The sequence below is a fragment of the Elgaria multicarinata genome, chromosome 2, assembly GCF_023053635.1.
Source record: "Elgaria multicarinata webbii isolate HBS135686 ecotype San Diego chromosome 2, rElgMul1.1.pri, whole genome shotgun sequence".
NCBI classification, from domain to species: domain Eukaryota; kingdom Metazoa; phylum Chordata; class Lepidosauria; order Squamata; family Anguidae; genus Elgaria; species Elgaria multicarinata.
In genome coordinates, this window is record NC_086172.1 from 27765774 (window position 1) to 27791338 (window position 25565).

Genomic DNA, 25565 nt, shown 5'->3' on the forward strand with positions numbered 1-25565 from the left:
AACCATGGTGGCTACGTAACCATTGTTTAAACAAGCTCACTAACCATTTGCTGCAAAAGGGTTAATGACCTAACCATGGCTTAGGGCATGTCTAGACCTAGGGATGGGAGGGGGAGGATCTCACGATATGGTGATCGTGAGATCCTCCCCCTCAGTCCACATGTGGCATGCGACGTCCTGGGAAGAAGAGCCAGTGAAACCTCAATATTTATTTATTTAGTCAGTGTGGTGCAGTGGCTAAAATGTTGGACTGGGATTTGGGAGATACGGGTTCTAGTCCCCACTCAGGCATGGAAGCTCACTGGATGACTTTGGGCCAGTCACAGACTCAGCCCAACCTACCTTGCAGGGTTGTTGCGAGGATAACATGAGGAGGAAGAGGATTATGTATGCTGCCTTGGGTTCCTTGGAGGAAAAAAGGTGGGATATAAATGTAATGATATAAATAAAATAAATAAATTTGGCCACCATGACTAAAAGCCATTGATAGGCTTGTCAAAAAAAATGCTCCCGTGCTCAGTTAAGTCCTGTGATTGTTGCTCAGCGACTTAGGTAAGAGCAGGGTAAGGCCAGGACCTCACTGGCACAAGGTGGGGAGTGTGCAATTTACAGAGAGTCCAGAAATTGTGCAATTCCCAATGTTGCATCAATGGTGGCCACCAATGACACAGGAAGGGGAAGTGTGTGATTTCGGCAAGAGGGCGGCCAGCCGCCGGGTGCTCGCCAGGCCAAGCCGGGACTCAGAAGAGGCTTGTATCGCCAGGTGAGCTGGGTTGGGTGGCTGCGGCAGCAGGGTGAGCATCCCACCGAGGCAAGCACAGGTGAGTTTGCCTACCCCATGACAGCTCCCCGGGAGCTTCAGAGCAGGAGGAAGGGATGTCACTCAGAACATAGGAAGCTGTCTAAAGCAGCTTCCACTGCCTCCTCCCTTCCCCACACCCAGGAATGCCCCCATTTTCAACCTCTCTGCACTTGGTTTAATGAACACGGAGAGGCAGCCACTGTGGTTCACTCCATGATAGCTGCAAGGGGGAGGGGACAGGAAACACGGTTTCCTGAGTCAAAGCTCGGAGTATTATCTCTGAGCTTGGAGCCAGAAAACTGAAAAATCCTACATCCCCCCAGCCACTGTCTAGGGGACACAAGATTGCTCCTTAAGTTTATTTATTTTCGTTTCATTTATTAAAGTTTTTCTAAGTCACCTGCCATCCTTAATGGCTACCAGGGCAATGTACAAAAAGCATGCTGAATAAGACATAGGAAACTGAGTGTCCACAAGAGGAATTCTGTCACTGCTTTTCTCCGCAGAGGATACTATTATCTTTCTCAATGGGATTTGAAAAGGCTGAAAGAGTCTTGTCCTCTCATAAAGATTCTGGCTTTTCATAATTCCACTCAGGGTTCTGCAGTCAAGACCTAGAAAGCCGACTTCTTAAGGCCTCCCATGAAGCAGACGAAATTTCACATTGATTTCAGCATTAAATGGATTAAGCCATTTATTACGGAGATCTTTAGTTAATGGGATTCATACTGTCGTCAAAAGTCATTTGCTAATCATTCAAGCTGGGCAAATTATTGGGGGATATTCATTCAGAACAAAATGCAGGGCTTCAAACTGAGTATATTTGCAAAACACTCGCTTGCCACAGGGAAAAGAGGGGATCTTTGCTGAAAAGGGAATCTCGAGTAGAGAAGAGGAAAATATTGCATAAACTGAGCACATAAGTGTTTAATGATTTGTGACCGGCAAGGATTGCTTAACTCCACTCCAACACACCACTGCCTGTTGCAGGCACAGCTCAAGACATTTCACTGTCTGAGGGAGAGCAGCAAATGATGTTCCTTCATTCCCCGGTCAAGTTGCATCGACCCCAAAGGCCAATTGTGTTATTTTGGCACCTGAGGCAGAAAATCCCACAAGTGTCTGTCCCTGGCAGTAAAAAAATACAACAATAATAAATGGTGAGAGGAATCCAAGCCCCCGGTGGCCTAAGGAGAATTATAAGAACGTAAGAAGTGCCCTGCTGGATCAGACCAAGGGTCCATCTAGTCCACACAGTGGCCCTCCAGTCATCGACCAGGGATGAACAAGCAGAACATGGTGCAACAGCACCCTCCCACCCATGTTCCCCAGCAACTGGTGCACACAGGCTTACTGCCTCGAATACTGGAGATAGCACACAACCATCAGGGCTAGTAGCCATTGACAGCCTTCGCCTCCAGGAATTTATCCAACTCCTTTTTAAAGCCATCCAAATTGGTGGCCATCACTACATCTTGTGAGTTCCATAATTTAGCTATGGGCTGTGTGAAGAAGTACTTCCTTTTATTTGTCCTGGATCTCCCACCAATCACCTTCATGGGATGACCCCGGGTTCTAGTATTTTGAGAGAGGGAGAAAATGTCTCCCTATCTACATTCTCCATACCATGCATAATTTTGTGCACCTCTATCATGTCTCCCCTTAGCTTCCTTTTTTCCAAGCTAAACAATCCCAGTTGATGTAACCTTCCCTCGTAGGGGAGATGCTTCAGCCCCTTAATCATTTTAGTTGCTCTTTTCTGCACTTTTTCCAGCTCTATAATATCTTCTTTTAGGTGTGTTGACCAGAATTGTACACAGTATTCTAAGTGTGCTCGCACCATAGATTTGTATAAGGGCAGTTTTATTCTCAATTCCTTTTCTTATAATGCCTAACATGGAGTTTGCCTTCTTTAAAGTGGCCGCACACTGGGTGGACATTTTCATCGAGCTGTCCACCCCAATCCCATGATCTCTTTCTTGTTCAGTCACCACCAGCTCAGTTCCCATTAGGTTATACTTGAAGTTGGGGGTTTTTGCCCCAACGTGCATCACTTTACACTTGCTTACATTGAACCGCATCTGCCATTTGGACGCCCACTCTCCCAGCTTGGAGAGATCCCTTTGGAGCTCTTCACAATCCCTTTGTGATTTAACAACCTTAAATAAATTGGTGTCGTTGGCAAACTTGGCCACTTCACTGCTCACTCCTAATTCCAGATAATTTATGAACAAGTTGAAAAGAATTGGTCCTAATACCGATCCCTGTGGGACCCCAGTATTTACTTCCCTCCATCAGGAGAATTGACCATTTATCCCTACTCTGTTTTCTGTTCTTTAACCAGTTACTAATCCATAAGAGGACTTCATCTCTTATTCCATGTCTACTAACTTTATTCAGGAGTCTTTGGTGGGGAACTTTATGATGTGGTGGAAGCACCCCTTCCACTGCTGGTAGTAGGCCTGTGTCCACCCTGGCAAAACCCAATACGCCCAGGAAAAGTCCACAGGAACAAATCGACTTCTGGGGGGTACCTAAAACTGGGCAGGGTGGAGGTGGAAGCCAAAGCCCCTCCATTCCCCCATTGAATAGCTAGATCAGGCACCACAGATATGCCTACCTGGAGCTGGTATAGCTAGTTCCCCCACATGCATTGTTATCTGAGCTGGATTCTGAAAACGTAAGATCTGCCTGGCTAAAAAGCTCACCAAAACTGCTTCCCCACTTCCTGCCTTGTGGGATGTGAGCTGGTCAGGCTTTGGTGGTGGTGGGTGATCCATCACGTCAGTCCCGGCCCCCACACAACCCCAACTAGCATTGCTCTCTAACTCAGTAACAATTTGCTGCCATTTTAGGACACCCCCAAGGCAGGATCTACACCACTGCTTTAAAACGGTTTATAATAGTAGTGACAACTGTTCAGGCCCAGGACATGCGCCCTATACAGTTTTTAAACCATTTTCAAAGTGTCATATCCTGCTTGGTGTAGATCTGGCCCAAACCAGCTGCTTGAGCTGGCCACCTCAGCCCTAGACGATGTTTTCCTTCAATGGAGGAAAAGGTTCTGCAGGCTCAGATGCTGCTCCCTCCCATATCGGAACTCCTAGGAGCATTGCCATGTGTGAGTCGGTAGTTCACAGATCACATCTGCAGCCACTTCTGGATAGGAATGTGTGATTCAGCGACACCTGGGCTCTCCGAAGTTCTCAGAATTCGATCTCAAAGGTTGTTCTGCCTCAAGTCAGTATCAGATTGTGAGCAGTTCCCCCCCCTTTTGTTTTGCATGGAAATCCAGCCATATTTCCGTGTATTTTTTTTCCAAATGTACCCATCAATTGTGCATGGTTTTGAATTGTATGCTTTTTTTAAACATGCACATTTTTTAAGTGTACTCATGCTGTTGAACATATTTGGGGGGGGATGTCCATGAATCACATTGAAAGCTCAGAAATGTACAGACGTCTAATACAGATTGTGTCTGAATCCATGTTTGATCTGGAAGGTGCAAACTGGATAAAATCCTGATCAAAAACAAACTGAAGTGAATTTCTCAGACACCTCTACTTCTGGGATCCCTTGCACTATAAACTGAGCACTGGAAATCCTGACCACAGTTGGGATCTGTGAGTCACCAACTCACACTTTACGTTGTTCCTGTAAGAATACAGAAGCAAAACCAGCTGGTGCAATTTGCTGAGCCCTGATAAATGATCTGGATATTTTCATAGAATATCCATCTGCCTATTCACACTTCTGACAAATCGTCAGTTCAATATTGTCAATTGTTCTCAGTTAAGGGCATCAGATGATTTTGCACATGTGGGAGCTATTTTATTTTAGGGTTAGGGGGTGTATATCCCATCCCCAAACTTATTTAGATTGATAATTTGCCCTGTTCCTAAAACTGTGGAATGCTCAGAATTCAAATTTGCAATTTGACCTTTTAAAAGGGGGTAGGAAAAAATTTACCACCCATAATCCCATTTACCACCCATAATCCCATCAATGGTCCCCAAATAAATAGACTCAATATGTACCTCAATATATTGTAGTAGTCTTCTCCAACCTGGTGCCTTCCAGATGTCTTGGACTACCACCCCCATCATCCAATACATCAAAAGGTCCCCAGGTTGGAGAAGGTTGGATTATAGGGACAGTCTCTCTTTGCTTTTGTAGATGCTTATGGGGAGGGTACATGACAGTGATGGTGGTGCTATTTCTGCAGGCTTCTGCTATTTTGGATTATGTTTTTGTATCTCTGGCCTTAGCTAGACAGGGCAAAATCCCGGGGCGATCCCCAGGATCGTCCCTGTGTGTCCAAATGACGCATAGGGGATCCCGGAATCAGGGAGGGATGATCCCTCCCTTGCCCCGGGATTTCATCCTACCCTTTCGGCCCGTTTTTTCATGGTCTTGGGCTGAGCCCAATACTCAGGACCAGGACGTGTGTGGCCGGGCATTGCGGTTTGTCCTGGCTCCTCACGGTTACCTGCAAGGAGCCGCAAGCCACGCACGGGGCACAGAGCTCCTCAGGAGCATTGCGCACATCGAGGGTGGGGTGGGGGAGCAGGGAAAATAAGGTTTTTTTAAAAAAAAACCTACCTTTTGCACATGAGCGCGTGTGTATATCTTCCCCTTTAAAAACGAAAAACAAAATGGCAGCCGTGACGCCTCTCCCTCTGAGGTCGTCGCGCACCACGTGTCAACAGAGGGGGGATCTCACGATAAAAACATTGCTAGATCTTCACTCCTCTGTTGCACAATAACAGGTAGGTCTAGCTAAGGCCTCTATTGCATGTGCCTGTCAAGGCCTTAACTACAACTCCCTTGCCAAGTTCCCCATCACCATCAATGATTTCCTTACTCATATTGCTGTTTTGCTACTTCTTCTAGAAGGAAGGAAGGAAGGAAGGAAAGAGCAGTCAGTATCGAGATCACTAGTGTGTGCATATATGCAGGGGCCCTCATGCATGTATGTGCCTGTGTGTAAACGCATGCATGTGCGTCTGCTGCACCCACCCCCTGAGCTAGATCACATGCAGCCCTCAGAACTGAAAAGATTGTTCATCTCTGCCCTAGTCTGAATTATCAAGAGATTGTTTAATCTTTATTAATCTCCATTAGTATCCATATGATTATTTGAATTGTGTTGTCTATTAATTGTTAGTGAATCGTCTTGAATTGTTTTATCTTATCATGTAAACTCTTCTTACGTTGTGTGCCACTTTCACCATGGTGTAGCATGGGAAGACCACATACAACTAAAGGGAGGGTGGTTATGGTGGTGACAATGAAAAAACAAGATACGGGGGGGTTGGGTTGAAAATGCTCCCCGAAATTAGGGCGGAATGAATTTCAACAAAGCATGGAGAAGGGGGGATGGCTTACCTTCGTAATACAAGGTGTCTCTGGGTTTTTCAAAAACCGAAACATCTTTGTGTCTGCCCAGAGCAGCCTTAAGGGCTTTCCTTGCCATGGTTCCTGCTGAGGTGGTCCCCTGGGAATGAGGCCACATCATATACTATCATCCCCATGGGCTTTCTGTCTCGCCCCTAGCAGGAAACATGGAGGGGTCAGGAGGTTGTGGAGAGACTGTGTATTTTTCAAAGTTAAAAAAAAGAAAACAGAGAAACCTCAGCCACCTCAAGTAACTGAAGTAAGCCAAATCCTCGTCCCTGAAAACATCATTAAAATTCACCCACCCTCAAAATCAGGCGAATATCCTCTCTCTCATAAGAACTTAAGAACGTAAGAAGTGCCCTGATGCTGTATCAGACCGAGGGTCCATCTAGTTCAGCACTGTGTTCATGCAGTGGCCAATATCCTCTCTCTTTCTCTCTCTGTCTCTCTGGGCATGTCTACACCTACGGGTGTAGAGAGCCGGAGAGGGGACAATCCCAGACTTACCTACTTCTGGGATCATCGCCCTGTGTCTACATGCAGCACATGATGTCCTGGGAGGAAGAGGACGTCGCGCCCACCGTTTTGTTTTGGTTTTTTTATCGAAAAAGAGTGCACGAGCGCTCGAACACAAAAGGTAAGTGTGTTTTTTGGGGGGGGGAACTGATCCCAATCCCCCACCACACCCCCGATGTACACGGAGCTCCTGAGGAGTTCCATGCCCAGTTCCCGGTTCCTCGCATTTACTCACGAGGAGCCGGGACAAACCAGGATGGCGGCCCACACGTCCCGCAATCTCGGGATCATCCTGAGACTGAGGGGAAAACCAGGATTAAAGTATAGGGACATATCCCGGGGAAAGGGAGGAGTTATCCCTCCCTGCTCCCAGGATCCCCTGTGTGTCATGTGGATGTGCAGGGATGATCCCCAGGATATCGCCCCGTCTAGACATGCCCCCCCTCTCTCTCTCTCTCTCACACACACACCTAGAGACTAATTACCCTCTGCTTTCATGGGAAGACTAAACATGTGTAGTTGAAATTGTTCACATCCATCCATGGTTAGCTTAGCCTCTCCACTAGCTCATCCCTTTTCATCTTCTGTTGTCTACCCACATAGTCAACGTTTAGATGGAAACTCCTCTTGGCAGAGGCCTCCTTTCTTGCTTTTAGAACTCTATAAAGTGCTGTTTATATCGATGGCACAATAGAAATAAACAAGCCTAGAAATAATACATTTTGAACTTCCAATGGGCGATCACTCTGAAAAAAATCCAGAAAGGATGGCCATGTCCACTGACCTGGGGCCATGCATGAAAATCACCCCTGGTGCTCCTGCAAAGACTTGTGTGTACGCATGAAACTCTGCATTTGGGGGAATGGGCCATAGCTCAGTGTTGGAGCACATGCTTTGCCACAGTGGAGGCCCCAGGTTCAATCTTCGGCACAGCCTTGGTGGCCTCTTGGCAAAGGGAGGTGGAATATTAATGATAAAAATGTTGAAGAGGAAAAGACAGGAAAATATACACCACTGGCCATGTAAAGAACTATGGCAATAGGAAAAGGTCACCATTATTCCATTAGTCACATCAGTCACTGGCATCCCATCAAAAAACTATACAGAAAACCCTCAGAAACTGGGCATACCAAAATACATCCACACCAACATTCAGAAAACAGTCATACTTGAAACATGCTCAATTGCCAGGAAATTCCTAAATCACTAAAAGACAGCATGACTTGGCAAAGCCTGTCATGTCCGTCTAGAAAAAACACCATGAGCGAGAAAAGAAATAATAATAATAATAATAATAATAATAATAATAATAATAATAATAATAATAGGAAGCAGACCTTGGAGAGCCACTGCCAGAAAATACAGGCCAATAATCCGACTTCATAAGGCAGTTTCCTGTGCCTCTGTGAGCAGGGGCTACTCCGTCTTCTTCTATGGGTACAGGAATGTTCTTCTAGATGGGCAGTAAAGGCTCCCTATTGATGTGCAGGGTACTCTCTGGAAGTGGGGAAATGGGGAAGTCCCTTGATCCTATGGAATTTGGGGTGTATATCAAAGCTGCACAGAGGCCGTTGGGCCAAGGTCTTTAGGCCTCATGCGTGTTTCTGATCTTCACGACGTTTTAGTTCTCCTAAATTTCGAGGCCCTGGCCAAGCAGTTAACATGGTGTGTGTGTGTGTGTGTGTGTGTGTGAATGTTTAAAGCTGGTGAAAATAGTCTTGGAGGTTTGCTGCAATTGTATTTACATTGTGTCAAGCCTACATCTGACCCACTGCTGCTCCTGATTATAGGGCTGCCTGTTCTGTAATGAAAAACAAGCATATTTATGGAGGCAGGTTTGCCATTATCCTAAGAGGCAGCTGTTGCTTTGCCGCGATCCTTTATTTCTTTAATTAGTTTAGTGGAGGAGTGTCTGTTAATTCCACTCTTGACAGTGATCTTTGGCCCCAGTTTCTGCAGACTTAAATGATATTGTCCTTATAAAAAAAATAATAATAATAAGGGGAAAGAAAACCTCAAGGCTCTCTACCATTAAACATTTGATTTGATTTGTTCTATTTTAAAGCATATTAAATGTTATGCTGCCAGCTAAGTATGTATAGGTATGATCCAAGGGCAATTGAAGTTAATGGCTGTTTTTCAATTAGCATCAATGGTCTTTCTTTCTTTCTTTTTTTAATTATTAAGCACCATATACAAATGCTTTCTAAACAGCACTAATAACATTCTGACTATACAAAGGAATTTTCTTAGGAGTTCCATGTACGATGGTTCACCAAACATGACAATGATTGTGGGGCAGGGGAAGAGAAGGGGCTGAGGGTCCTTTTCATCATTTGAAATAGCCACCCCACCACCCGTTTGCAAGATGTCAGAGGGGTTGGGCACAACCCTCAAAGGACTGTTGCCTTGAAACCAACATTTGTCCCAGGCAGTGCGTAAACCAGCAGATCTACCAGGACTGTGCTTTACATAGGGATATTGGAGTAATCCACAATAGAATCAAATTAGTTTGGATTTCTATAAATCCGACCCCTGTATACCGCAGCAGACTGCTTTTTCCTGAGTCACATGAATTCCATGGAATTACGGAGCATTTTTTTAACGTAAATTTAGTCATAGAAATTTATGCAAATTCAGTCATAGAAAAATACGTAAACTAATAATAATAATGATGATGATAATAATAAGCCGAAAAATACATATATATTTTTTTAAAAAAACACCAGCTGGAAATGCACATTTCCCCCATAGGCTAAAGCATGAAATTGCATATTTTGGGGAGGATTTGTGCATTTTTGGAGTTAGAAATCATCCAATTCAATTCTTTTTCTAATAATCCCCAGTGTAGAATTTCCATAGAATTGCAGAGCATTTTTTTAATGTGAATTTAGTCGTAGAAATTTATGCAAAGTCTGTTGTATAATAATAATAATAATAATAATAATAATAATAATAATCAGCTGAAAAATACATAATATTTTTTTTTAAAAAAACCACACATTTTGGGGAGGATTTGTGCATTTCAGGAGTTAGAAAACATCCAATTCAATCCCTTTCCTTTTAATCCACAGTGTGGAATTTGCCTTATTCACAGATGCCGTGTACTGAGTTGATATTTTAAGTGAGCTGTCTACCATGACCCTAAAATCTCTTTCCTACTAAAGCCCCTTTTATGCATTATGTGCACACACAAAAAAGGGAGCATCACACAACTATGGAGGAGTGAAGCCCTGGCTCTGGACCCACTGCCTCTACATGTCCAAATGTTACTGTGGTCATCTGCAAAGAAAAAATATTACTTGAGATGCTTCCTTGCTAAGTCATGGTTCATACAACATACGAAGCCATAACGTTTAGCTAAAAATGCTTAACAACCATGGCCTAGCATGTCATCTGAACAGGGCCTATCTCTCTATCTCTCTACAATCTATCTTATCCATCATCTCTATAGATGTTATCTATCTTACCTATCTACCCATCTATGTATCTTAGCCCCCATCTATAAGACAATGGGATTGCTCCTTATTGAATATAAACCCGAATTTTTGTTGATTCAAATCTAGGTAAAGAGCGTCACACTGCAGCAGCAACAGCAATTTATGTCCTGATTTTTTTTGTGTAGTGCAGTTAGTAATGCACACATGTGCACATACGCATATACGATGATACAGAGGAGAGACAAGGGAAGCTATAAATTTTATATGCTGAGGTCTGCAGATTTGTAGAAAAGACAAATTGGAAGGAAGGAAAGGAACAAGGCAGCAGAGGAGGATGCGAGAGGGGGACTGAACATGTCTCCTCCTTCTGGCTGCCCATTCCCCCCTCTTTGTTTTAATAACCTCTATATGCGGCGCTCCGCAGAAACATAGAATTCAAACTGAAAACGGCACAAAGGAATGAAACAGCCAATAGGTGGGAAGGCAAGAAATCGGCCAATCACTTTGTCCTACCCACATGTCAAAATGGGATTTAACTTCCCCAACGACACATAACCATAACATGGTGCAAACTCCGCCATTGATCCAAAAGTCGCAGTAAATCACAAATGCAAATATGCGCATTATCGCGTTAAAAACCCGGCGCTGCGGCGAATGGACAGCTGCGTCATGTGTCCTGAAATGCAAATCTGTGCATTTACGTCAGGGTAAAAAAGCCGTATAGACAAGCCCTTAGTACCTACTTGCCTACCTGTCTAGTGCATGTAGATATAAATTATTTAATAACACTTCTTTTTTCAATGTCTTCCAAGTATGTTGACCCCTGATCTGAAAAAGGCTTGGAACCATTCACAGGATGGATTCAAGTTAAGCAAATACAACCCAGCACTAACTGAAAAAGGAAATACTGGTTGGAAAAGAACAACGACTGGTAAATCCATCACGTGAATTCCTCCATACCCCTAACAGCTTTGTTCAAATGAAATCTTACTGTTACTGGGCTCATTTATTTAAAACTACTGGTGAAAACGAACAGCTTGGGATGTGTGAATGAGCAAAACGGAAGCTCTCAAAGTTCTCTGAATTCCACCTCAAAGCTCATTCAGACTTGGGTCCATATCAGATTGCTAGCTTTGGTTTGGCTTTGGTTTTGCATGAAAATCTGTGTGTGTTTGTGTGTGTGCTTTTCCAAATGTACACATCCATTCATCACATATTTGAATGTGGTACACATGCTTCTCCCATTGATTAAAGTGTATTTATATGCATTTTCCAAAAGTACACATTTTTTCATGCACATCTTCCAACGCTGTAGAACGCATTTTTGGTTGGTTGGTTTGGTCCACGAATCATCTTGCAAGCTCAGAAATGTATGGACTTTGACAGCAGATTGAGTCCAAGTTTGTTTTCAATCCAAAAAGTGCAAAATGGGTAAATCCTGATCAAAACTGAACTGAAGCAAATTTCTCATACATCCTTACCAACAGCCTCCTGCTTTTTGTTAGCATATGTTTCCCAGCTATTTCTATAGTCCTCATCCTCTGGCACGTGCTTCTTCCAGATCTGGATAACCCCCTCCTTCAGCTCCCCTTCTATATCTTCCTCCTTGAAGTTTCTTTTGTTGACGGAATATTTGTGGAGGACATTGTTGGATATTAGAAAAGGCTGCCGTTCTATCCCTTTCCGAAAGACTTTGTCTTGTGTTTCCACTTCACATTTCTTTGGAGGGAGGATTTAGACGATTATTATATTATGGCAAACAGGTATATTTCTTTGCCGCTTTTAATTGCCTCCATCGGCTTCCATCCCTTTCACTCCTGCCTTTGCAATGAATACGATTTGAGTCTTTTGTCAACGGACCCAGCGTCCACATTCCTCACTAATCTTATCGAGTTCCCTCGTGCTTGATTCAAGGACTTTAGCTTCAGCAAAGCTGATGGCGTCATCTGCAGGTCTCAGGTGGCGAAGGTCCTTGAGGCCTTCTCTTTATTCTCACAAACCTTGAAAGTTTTCTTCAGGCAGGAAGTGAAGAATCTGTTAATTCCGCCCTTCAGAATGAACTTTGCACTCCTGCTTAAATATTATTGTTCTGTGCTTGGAGATGTGTTTTAAGGTACTCATTAAGACCACATGGGGTGTTTTTCACTCTCGTCCAGAGTATCCACAATATTTCTATGCACACTGAGTCAACATTCTAACTGTGGTTGATTAAAAAGCATATAAAACTGACTTCTGAAACAAAAATGTGTGTGCGATTCCGACCATTGTCTGCAGATGAGTCTGAGGAGGATTTATGCAATCGGAGAAACATGCATGCGTTAGAAGTATAGATGTTGGGTCTTAGAAATATAGTGGAGGAGATACAATAACAGTATTTAGGCATGAAGCATGGGCAGTTTGATTAGCAACAAATTGCATTGGCACAATATCAACTGAAGCCAGCTGGGTCCCATTGACTTCAGTGGGACTGAACTAACAGAGGCATTTACCACCGTTTAAAACTTACTTTTTATTATATTTCCGGAGGCATGCAAACCCCTTTTTGTTCTGGCAGGCCTTTGGGAATAGTCTGGACCGTTGTTAATGAGTTGGATTTTTTTAAAAAATTGTCATTTGCCTTTTAATCTTTTAAATGTGTTAATAATATAGATGCTTTAATTATATTTTTAACTTTTGTGTATTTCTATTGATATATTTTAATTGTATACGTTTTAATTTTGTGAAGTCACCTTGATTCCCAGTTATTAGGGAAAAGGTAGGATACAAATACTACTACTTATTATTATTATTATTATTATTATTATTATTATTATTATTCAACAAAAGAAAAAAGAAAGAAAAATATGGCTACATAGATTTGAATGTATTAATTTCAATGGATGCAGTCAGTCATCAAATATATAAGAAAGATAGAAAGAGTAACAAGAGAGTATTTTAGAAATATATTTTTCAGCTAAACATTTTGGCTTCCGCTCTAGTTACTAGCTGTGCTGTTAAATGGATACCAGGAGTGGCAGGTTGGAATGCCTGGAGATGAAAGTTCCTTAGGAGAAGAAGCAGAGACATGACTGACACAATGCTTATGAGTTGTCCTCCAGATTAAGGCCATTTGAACTAAGAATTCTGAGTCTGTAGATCCAGACATTTTCCCTTTTGTTAAGCATGTCAGTGTCTTTTGATTGTTCTGTTGGAATCACCTGTAAATCAGAGATCCCCAGAGAGGTCCGCCTGGCGCCTACACTGTACTCCTTTCGTCGCCAGCTGAAGACCTTTTTATTCACTCAGTATTTTAACACTTAATTTTAACTTAAATTTAAATTATACTGTTTTAACTCTGTCTTTTAACCTTATATCAATTTTGCTGCGTGGTTTTATCCTGGTTGTGCTTTTTATATTGTATTTTGTATTTGTGTTTTTAACTTGTTGGTTGTTTTATGATGGTTTTAATTTTTGTGAACCGCCCAGAGAGCTTCGGCTATTGGGCGGTATAAAAATGTAATAAATAAATAAAATAAATAAATAAATAAATAATCCTATGTGCAGGTGAGTTGAAATGTCTTGCAACAGACTGTTCTAGGTTATTGGTAAGAATTGCACATTTGTGGATATAGAATCTTGTACTTAGGTCAATTGTAGTTTCCCCTACATATTGCATATGGCATCAATTTTTTTATTATTATTTTTACATTCAGTTAACTAAACCACATTAATGGGGTGCCTGTTACTGACTGATGCAATAAGTTCTGTTAGAAACTGTGCTACTGAAAGAAATTGGTTTAAGAAGCACCCTTTGGTTCTGCTATGTGTGCACTAATGCTAGATGTAAAGAAAAAAAAAACCTAAGAAAACACCTTGCTGTAAATAGAAGTATAAAATCAAGGATACATCAGTGTCTCAACTGCTCTTAAAAAGTACCAGGTAGATTGAAAATGCAACCTTTCTTTTCATAAAAAAATGAGATGCAACAATTCAATTATTACTGCACTTCTGCTGGGTTTTATATTTTAATTATTCCCAACTCCTTCACTACATCACACCAGACAATTCGCCACATTCACTCTCCACTAGAATAACAAAATGTTTCAGGAGCACTTCAAAAAGACATTCTCCACCAAGAATCAAGCACAGTTCTTACTAAGAATTCACTTAACTATTCCGAGAACAATTACAAATATGTCAAATCCTTGAAATTCAAGCCTTGAATATGTAACAACAGGTTCTCATTGTGCCAAAGTGAGTGTGTGGGGGTGAGTGGGTGGGTGGGCGTATAGTCCTTTGGTTAAAATAAAAACAAGGAAGTTAGGATTTAGTCTATCTTTTCTATTATGTACCACTACTGTGCTTTTCTTTGTATTGTCTTCTGTTTCAAAAGAAAAATCAGGTCTACAGAATTATACCCCATAGAATCTTATACCCCAGGATCTCTTTTCGATCCTCCTAGAGTGCAGGACACGGAATAATGGGCTCAAGTTAAAGGAAGCCAGATTCCGGCTGGACATCAGGAAAAACTTCCTGACTGTTAGAGCAGTGCGACGGTGGAATCAGTTACCTAGGGAGGTTGTGGGCTCTCCCACACTGGAGGCATTCAAGAGGCAGCTGGACAACCATCTGTCAGGGATGCTTTAGGGTGGATTCCTGCATTGAGCAGGGGGTTGGACTAGATGGCCTTGTAGGTCCCTTTCAACTCTGCTATTCTATGATTCTATGATTCTATGATTCTCAGCCCTTAAAAACACAATTGCATAATGACAGTAATTAATAATGACAATAATAATGACAGTAATAATGACAATAATCTCTTAGCAATTCAGTGGCAACTTTCTCTTAAAATGATCTCAGAGGGTTTCACAAGCAGTGGCTTTGGCCCTTTCTACACCTAAGGATTATCCCAGGAAAATGGAGGGATCATCCCTGCCTGCTCCTGGGATCCCCTGTGTGTCATTTGCATGCACAGGAATGGTCCCGGGACGATCCTTGGAAAAAAGCCAGGTGTAGAAATGGCCTTTGTTTACCATGGCAACCCATGACACCTGAAAGAACCCATTCTCCCTCCATCTATAAGCATTAATAATGAACAACTTATAATAACTATATCATTTCAAATGATGTGCTTCTACCATGGCCTTTTCATCTGTAGAGATTGAAGGAGAACTATTTAGCAGAGGCTTTGTCTGAGAGATTCACCCAACAACATCTTACTGTTGTCTGATTTAATTTTTCCACTGTGTAAACATTTGGTATAGATTCTTCAAAGCAGGACAGAGCTGCAACTAATGTGGTTTTGTTATTGTTGGAAAAAAACCTCTTCTATTTTTTTAATGTGCTTTCATAAATTGGGCTGATTTTTTTGCATCTTCTTTTTTAACCCATGTCTTGGAAACAAAGGCCTACTTAGAGGGAGCCTGAAAGCAGAGTATTAAAGGCTCCAACAACCTATTCAGTCCCTGAGCTAGTCCACAGCAGCAAATTCAGGAAAGTACTTGAGACTTGTGAAAAAGAAAGCTAGACTGGCCTAGAGCTAATTCAAGGTTCAAGGTTCCCAGGGGAGCTAATCTGAAGCAGTTGCACTTGCAAGAAGGGCAAGGCAGAGTCCAGTTCATCTATGCAAGATGGCTAGGCCCTTCAGTACCCTGGACAGATCCATACTGGCTGGAGCTCACTCACGAAGAGCTGTTATCTCAGCAACATGCAGAGGCCTTCTGAAGCCTTTTGAAGACTGGCAGTTCTGGATCTGCTGTTAACTCCAGCCCCCCTGAGGTGCTGTGTGATTCTTAAAGGGCTATTGTCCAATTCTGCAATCTCTGGCTTCTACCATGTGGAGGTACTAAAGACAGTATTGGAGGGTTGCTCTCTGAGTCCGAGGATTCTGATAAAGCCACATCCTCTAGCCTGGAAGGTCCCAGAGTATCAGATGATGGGTTATTAGATGAACACCAACTAATAATCAAGGCCAGTAAACTTGACATAGTCTACAAGTGCTACACTTGAATTAACTCTTCAACTCTATTAAGACAGAAGAGGGACAGGGACAAGGAATTGGATCCAAATGTTATCATACTAAGAGCCAATCAGTGGGACTGAAGTTAGTCATGACTAACTTAAACATCATTTATTTCAATGGCTGTACTCTGATTATGACTAAGTCTGGTTCCACACAAAGTTTTGTTTGCAAGGGTTTGAGCCTCATCTTATCCTTGCCCTGTGGACCAACTTAGGGATTTTACTGGAGTCTTAGAAGTTTTTTTCCAGGTTCCCTGTGAGCCATACTTATTTCATATCTATACTTGGACATCATGATCATCATCAGTTCAATGTTCACATTGTTTGCATTTGTAGTTAACAAAAGCTATCCCTTATTGAATAGATGTGTTATGCTATCATAGTTATTATTGGGTGATAAGAAAATATAGCATCTTTCCTCTCATAAGACTGTTCTTAGGTCAGACTTCAGACACCCTCTTGAGGATTTTTCTTGGGGGAACTGATAACATTATCATTGAACAGGTGGCAATTGTTAAAATGATCCATCTCTTAGAATGGCTATGATTGCTAGTTCTTAAGTTTCTCGTGCTTGATAATTCTGGGAACACTTTTCAGTGACTCCCTGACCTTCCTGATTTTTATTTTACCTCTTAGGGTTTTTTAAAAAAATAAAAAAAAATAAAGTGAAATGTTGCCCTCCAGTGCCATCTTTATTAGAGTTGAAAAGAGTGGTTTTGTGATTGGGAGATGTTTGTAGGCATGATCTTTTTCATTAAGTCTCACCACTTTGCCTTCTGGGAAATAAGTGTTTTTGCCATCCCCACCATGACAACCATTTTATCAATGGGCGAGCCCACACAGCAGCTATTTTGTAAAAGCATCCACAAACTTTCTCAAAATACCAAATGTGCCACCAATCCAAAAAGGTTGGGGACTTCTCTTATAATTGGTTCTACTGAGGTTGTGATCATCTTGCATTTTGTGTTATTGGTCAGAGGAATATATGGCTACTGCTACCTGAATAGGCATATTTCAACATTAAAACAAAAACTCACCAAAAAATTCATCTCAACAAGTAGGACTTTGTAAACTCTGCTGTTGTGACTATTGCTAAAGCAGTGTGTTTCCTTTTTACATTTAGTTGACTTTTCCCAAAATTTTAGAGTTCCAGAAAGTGCTAAACTGGGGAAGGGGGTTGGGCAATGGATTTGGGGCATCCACCCACCCCAAATAGAATTCATATCATCCCCTAGATCATCTAGCCAGTTCATACTTGATGTGGCATTCTGGTGGTACGTGTTTGAAGAAGCTGGGTGCTATGAGGTCCTGGCAAGGACAACTGTTGCATGTTTTTGGTGCAGCTGCAACATCTAGAGATGTTTACATATGGGTTCAGGAAGTGTAAATAAAATAAGTTCACATTAAAATGTGAATGGAACAAGTTTTTCCATGATCCCTAGTCATGGCCTAAAAGTGCACGCCTTTCCAGATGTGCATATGGAATCCTTGGAGGTGAAACTCAGTTCTTGGGATCTCTGTTCATACCAGTGGGGGTGGGGAGCCAACACATGCATATGGATTGTCTCTATGCTGAACTGAATAGAGAACACATTTCCAAATGTCAGAACACACCCAAGCAGATCATCACTCCAGGGCAGTGTCCATTTTGTGAGTGTAGCCTACAGCATCCATGTTTGAAAATAATTGTAGTTGTCTCTATTTTTTGTGCCTCCAATAACTTTTAATTATGGTTGGATCACCACCACCCCTCTAACTGCAGTCCTTTCTGCATAAAAATCCAGGTAAGTGTAAGTAAATAGAGGAGCTCGTTGTATTGTTGATGCGTTCCATCCAAACTGTCCCCATGGTATTCAGGTATGAAATGCGTTATAGCTATGCATAATATGCATCATTAAAATCTCCCCAATAATCCACCCAGCCCTTTCAGAATCCCATTTTAGATTCTGGGAGCCTTTATATCACTTTACAATTTACTTTTACTACAATTCTGGCCAGTCAGTCCCTGGTACAGTTCTACACAGTAGCGCAGCGGTAAATTTCGACACGCAGACACTCATTATGACCGTTTCAATAGCCACACCCCCAAAAGAATCCAGACATTCTGGCTACTGTGTTGATCCATATCAATGAACCATGCCCAGGCTTTTGCTGCTCCCGGACTGTGGAATGGGCTGCCGGAGGAAATTTGTCAACTTGACAGTCTTTTAGAATTTAAAAAAGCAATAAAAACTGATCTATTCCGGTAGGCCTATCCAGTGAAATTTTAGAATGTTTTAAAGATGTCTTCTTCTTCTTCTTCTTCTTCTTCTTCTTCTTCTTCTTCTTCTTCTTCTTCTTCTTCTTCTTCTTTTTAATTGAAGCCATGGCTAGACCAGGCCTATATCCCAAGATTGTCCTGGGATCATCCCTGTGCATCCAAATGACATACAGGGGATCCCGGGAGCAGGCAGGAACGACCCCTCCATTTGCCTGGGATAATCCTTAGGTCTAGCTAAGGCCAGTGTGAGAATTAAAGGTGTTCAACATAAATCTACAACTAAAATTGAAGCAGAGTAACACGGTATGACTTATGTATCTTCATACGATGACACAACTTAGGCAAAGTAATGGAGCTTGATTCTATGAGCACTAAGTATGTTTAGCTGCTATTGATTTTGGTCTCATCAAATTAAATGGTGAACTTCTCCGAGTTCAAATAGAATTACAATCTCATCTTTAATGTAGTAAAGAAGAAGAAGAATTAAATACTTGCTTTCAGGTTGATGATTTCCATCATAGGGGGACAATTATAATAAATCGTTTCTTTTTCCATCTGGTGGTGAATGTAATAATTTGATATATCATTGCAAAAATGCTTGGATTTCTAAAACACATGTATGCCGCCTTTTTCTATTAGAATATAAGCAAAATTCAGCCAACCCACAATCAGTAGCGGAAGCATTAAAATATTTGCCGTTAACCAAAGAATGTGTCTTTCCCCACGGAGATCTCTCATGTCTGTCCTAACTATGTACAGTTTCATTCTAGATACCTAAGGCACTGTGGACTTGATATGTTTTTTTAAAACGAAAACATGGCTTGCAGTGGGATTATAAATTGTTTTAGGGTGCAGTGCTATGCATGTTTAGACAAGTTTAGACAGGAAAAAAATGCTACAACTCCCAGCATTCCTCAGTCATGTCTTATTATATATGGCAAAATTACATACAAAATGTATGTATTAGGAGAAATACATACAAAAAATGTACATGAATTTTCATGCAAACTTTTTTTAAAACTCTCAAAGTTTAGGATGAACTGAACAAAAATTGCTGAAGTTCAGGATAAACTGAAATTTAAGATTGGAAAAATAAGAAACGAAAAGTAAGCAAAATCGCCAGATTCCTTCATCCCTAGTTACAGCTGTATATAGCACTAAACGAAAAAAGAGCCTTCTCTTTCTACTGCATTATATAATATTCTGGGTGATGGAAACTGACAGGATGCTTTTCTAAGTGCTTTGCCGCACCCTCTAAAACAGACTCAAGGTGATTGACAACAAAATCAAAACAAAAATTTAAATCAGCTAAAACCAATTATCAATAAAATATCATGACCCCCATAAAACAACTACAACATGAGTGTCAACTATAAACAATTCCACTGATGCATTAAAGAGCCCATCATGTGCTGTTTGTTGTTGTTGTTTATTCGTTCAGTCGTTTCCGACTCTTCGTGACTTCATGGACCAGCCCACACCAGAGCTTTCTGTCGGCCGTTGCCACCCCTAGCTCCCCCAAGGTCAAGTCTGTCACCTCCAGAATATCATCCATCCATCTTGCCCTTGGTCGGCCCCTCTTCCTTTTGCCTTCTACTTTCCCTAGCATCAGCCTCTTCTCCAGGGTATCCTGTCTTCTCATTATGTGGCCAAAGTACTTCAGTTTTGCCTTTAATACCATTCCCTCAAGTGAGCAGTCTGGCTTTATTTCCTGGAGTATGGACTGGTTTGATCTTCTTGCAGTCCAAGGCACTCTCAGAATTTTCCTCCAACACCACAGTTCAAAAGCATCTATCTTCCTTCGCTCAGCTTTCCTTATGGTCCAGCTCTCGCAGCCATAGGTTACTACGGGGAATACCATTGCTTTAACTATGCGGGCCTTTGTTGTCAGTGTGGTGTCTCTGCTCTTAACTATTTTATCAAGATTTGTCATTGCTCTCCTCCCAAGAAGTAAACGTCTTCTGATTTCCTGGCTGCAGGAAATGTGCTGTTAAATGCCTGAAAATGAATGAAAGTCTCAGCCTGGTTCTGAAAAGATGACCATGCTGAGAAGAGCATACCAAAATTAGGGGACCACCACCAAAAAGGCCCTCTCTTTTGTTGCTATATTCCGATCTTCCTTGGAGGAGGCACTTGGAGTGTATGGATAGGTTCATACCAGGAGAGACATTCCCTCTGTGGCTGAATGCACAGCTGGTGGGGGATATGGCTGGCAAGCGCATTGACAGCAGTAGCAAGGCTAGCTGGCACAGTCCCACATGCATTGCCTAAATGCCGTCTTGTGTCTGACTGAAAATGAGGATGAAGAGTTTAGTTCCTGGTGATTCCCCCTCCCCCTATATACTCTGTCCAGAGAGCGTTGGGAAAATAAAAAAGGGGGGGAATACCTCGTGCCATTTTTCAAAGTCCGTCACTGTCATTTTCATCCATTTTTATTTGTGGATGAAATAAAGCTTGACAAATGACTAAGCTTGACAAGGAAGCAGCAATATCATGCACTATTCTTTGGGAATTCTGATTGTGGGTGCCCTGATCATAAGCAATATTTGTAGTCCAAATCAAGGACAAACGTGTTTAGCTCATCTCAAAAGATGATTGAGGATGCCCTGAAAAGTGGATACTTGGGTAAGTAACACCAGCCATCATTGTCCCCAAGTGGAATATTTTTTTACTATGGATTCCTCTTTTTAAAATCACTGACGTTCTGTGGATAAGTCCGAAAAAGAACACGTTCCTTAGAAATGGAACTCCAAGGAACACCTTTGTAGAAAACAAATCCTCAATTACTTGCTGCATGAATGGAGCAGGTTGTTGTGCATGAGCCAATGTGGATGTTTAAAGAACTGCCTTTTTTTGTGTGTGTGGTAGAAACAGAGTTGTACATGACACACACAAAATATGTAGCAGCCAGCATGCAAATTGTGTAAGATCGTGGTAAAAGGATCAATAACAGCAGCAAGACAGAAGGTTCCATTCTCTCTCTCTCTCTCTCTCTCTCTCTCTCTCTCTCTCTCTCTCTCTCTCTCTCTCTCTCTCTCACTCTCTCTCTCTCTGTGTATGTGATTGTGTATACATGTTTTGTGTGTGTATGTATGAGTGTGAATGTGTGTGTGTGAGTATGGCACTGTGTAGTTTTAATAAAAACTTAAGATGTGCATGGCTTGATTCATAATTTTTCTGAAATGCTTTCAACTTCTCTTAACCCTTGCTTCAGAAAACCCATTCACTACCAATGAGAATTCAGAAAGCATGGAGTTAAATAAGTTTGTTAGCCCTCTCTCGCACCCCTCCCCAGCCCAAACAATTGGAATCAGCAGTTTGCATTATTTTAAAAATGAATGCTGAGAATCAGCAATTTTCCTTTTCTTTTTGTCTTTTTTTAAGATCTTGTCTTTTTTTTTTTATTTAAAGTGGAAAACTACATTAAGTGCAAGGCACTCAACAAAGAAGCAGTCATAAAGCCTAAGTAGTCTTGGAGTTATAAAATATGTCCGTTGTGGCAATTCCACAGCCAACAATGAAGTTTTAGGCATTAATATGCCTTCATTGCAGTTTTAATGCCTTAATATTGACTCTATAGCTCTTTGGGGTAATTTTGCTTTCTCTGGTACTTGAAAGGTGATGATGTCAGCGTTCTTCATACTGATTCATATGCAGGTTGATGAAGCTGAGTTATTTATTGAGTTCCATTATATTTTCTATAAACATTAGTTCTCAATAAACAGAGACATTTAGCCGAGGGTTTATTTATTAAATAGGTACTGTACAGATGGTTTTGCCACACATGATGTGCTGCAGAGGATATTACTCAGGAATAATCAGCTGTGTTATAGCTTGGCTAAATTAATAAGATGATAATGATGAAATTGATGCTTTTGAGCTAGGCTTGGTAAATGGTTTTTGCATAAACAAACTGATAAATTTGAGAAGCAATTACTTGCTTGTCAAAGATAAAAACACAACAGGGCCCATTTATAGTTAGGTCCTATTTATTTTTAAAGATTGTACCAGATTTTATGTTTAATACGCTGCAATTAAAAAATAATACTTAAATGAAGAATAATAAAAAACTAACTTTCTGACTTTCTCCTTCAAATTTGAAGATGCAGCATTGCTTGGTTAGACATCAAGTAAACTTTTTTCAAGGCTTCCAAGCTGAGCGGTGGAGGTTGGGGGGCCGGGGAATCGCTGCTGCGACATGAAAAATATTCTCACGAGCTCATGGCATACAAACGCAGTCTTTACACATATAAAGATGTATATCTGTGCATCTGTATGTACTTGTGTGTGTGTGTGTGTGTGCGCGCGCTCACGCAAAATGTACCTATATGTACACACACACATGACCATAAAACACCCAGTAGCTGATCAAGTTCTCCATCATATTCTCTCCTTATCCTCCCAAGAACGCTGCTCAACACAGTGCCCCTCCCCTTCTGCTAGTGGGGAGTTGGGTTCATACAAGGGGTGCAAAGGCTAAATGACACAGAACATCCCCAAAAGGGACCAAGTAAATCAGCCTGTTTTTATTGACGATATTTATTGTGTATAAATATCTAAATATACAAATGTAGACATATACACGTGCATATTGGATATAATAAGGGTCATAATATGTGTACACATATTACACATTATTACACATAATGTGTTGTACACATATACAAACATGTGTACGTACCCATATTATATGACTGTGTCCAATTGGCAATGCCAGTGAAGCTCAAAATTAGTCAGTGCATATGTCAAATCTAGGAGGTTTGCAATTGTCAAGTATAACGAGCCCTGACTTCGACCCAACAAACTTTAATATTTCCATAATTCAAACTGTGATTGAGTGTGAATTCATTTCTATCATCCGCGCATGCACAGTCTTGCGTGGTTCGCATGATTCAAGAGCCAAACTTGCACCAGGCTGAGTTTGGCAATTAAGACACATTTTAGCTGCTACATCTGGTTGTGTGTCCACTGCCTCCATCTGCAGTTCCATAGTGCTCTACTATTGTAAACAAGGCAGATGTGATCACAGCCAATTCAAGGAGGAAGGTGTCCTGATGTATGAAGCTGTAATGCAGGGGGCGGGGAAGAGCTTCAAATGATACACATCACATTCCCAAGATGAACTTCGGTGATTCACGTGCACAAAAAATGGAAGATGATTTGAAATATCGTAATAGCGGAGAACTTTTGTCTCAGTTTCTAACACTGAATTTGTAATGCAGCGAACAAGTTATGCATTATGAAGGGGTTGGTTTGCCCATCATTATGTCCACGATGCACACAGACGCATCAATATGCCCAATTTTTATTTATTTAATTATTGAATACTCTGTTGTTCAATTTAAAAGGGGGAAAAGTACTTTCAAATATAAGTAAAAATAATGATACATTACAATTAACAATAATCACAAAACACAATAGCAAACTTTCCAGGGGTCTGTCTATACACCTTATTTGTCTTGCAGTGGCATTGTGTAGTGGCACTGTGTCGGTTATACGATGCAACCACCAACTCACAGCCACCATGGGGCCTTTCCCCAAAGCTGCGAATATAGAAGGTCGGGGAAATACCCCAACTTTTTTCTTTGAAGCGTGGTCACCACCATCCTCCCACCATGTGACCTTACTTTAGTGTTGAGCTAAATGCATTCCAGGGTGGATGGCGACCACTGATAGGTTGCCAGAAGAGCGGAAAGGCTGGTCAGAGGGCAGGCCCAATGAGCTGAATGGCAACCGTAATGTCCGCACTCACTTCTGCTATGGGGTTTTCCCTCCTGCTATGGGGTTTTCCTGCACCCACCCCACAGCAGTGATACTGTGGGGTTTTACAAGGAAGAAGCACCAAAGCAGAGCCATGAAGACACCCACCCACCCCAGATAAAATCAAAGTTGAGAAGAGACTTGTGTCTGAAAGGTTTGGAAAAATGAAAAGGTTTTCACTTGGAACCAAAAGGCCAACAACCTCAATTCTTCTCTGGGGAGAGAATTCCAAAACCAATGTGCTACAAAAAGGCCCAGATCTCACCTATTCTCCAACAGTAGTGGAAATTACTCAGAGAAGTCGCTACCAGAGTAATTGAGTAATTGAGAACTTGGAGTTTACGCGTCCTATATGCAATGTGATAATATATTCATCTTAAATTATAACCTCATCAACTGCTCAAATAAGAATTCTACCCGTTATTGTTTTACATTATACAAATGAATTAACGTCTAAACCGCATTGATCCAATAAGGCTTGTCTCATCAACCTTGGGATAATGATCGTTTCTGGTAATTTTTATGAATATCATAGAGGTAACTTGGTTGCTTTTAATTTTTAAATGGAAATGCGAATTTACAACCATTTCGATCTATAATCTGCAAATACCCAAAATTTTACCAAGGTATAGTATCATTTTATCTTTATAGAGACAATAAAGAGAACTAAGTTCAAATTAGTTGAACTTAGAACACACTGAAATCAGTGGGACAAGTTAGGCCTGGCTCCAATCCAACTGATTTCAATAGGAATTAAGTGCAACTAACTTGGTCTGGAACCAAGTCATGATTCAGTCTGTACTTGAAGGTTATTTACATTGAGACTCCAAAGCAGTTTGCCAAAGTCATAGAATCATAGCATAGTAGAGTTGGAAGGGACCTATAAGGCCATTGAGTCCAACCCCCTGCTCAATGCAGGAATCCATCTCAAAGCATCACTGACAGATGGTTGTCCAGCTGCCTCTTGAATGCCTCTAGTGTGGGAGAGCCCAAGACCTCCCTAGGTAACTGGTTCCATTGTCGTACTGCTCTAACAGTCAGGAAGTTTTTCCTGATGTCCAGCTGGAATCTGGCTTCCTGTAACTTGAGCCCATCATTCCATGTCCTGTACTCTGGGAGGATCGAGAAGAGATCCTGGCCATCCTCTGTGTGACAACTTTTCACGTATTTGAAGAGTACTATGATGTCTCCCCTCAATCTTCTCTTCTTTGGGCTAAACATTCCTAATTCTTTCAGTCTCGCCTCATAGGTCTTTGTTTCCAGACCCCTGGAAAAAAGAGTCACTAGAGTTGTATCAGTAGAAGAGTTATAAAATGGTTAGAGCCAAGAATCCAAAAATTCATTCATGCGTTCAAAAGTGGGAGGTAACCCACCCCAAGGCTGGAAT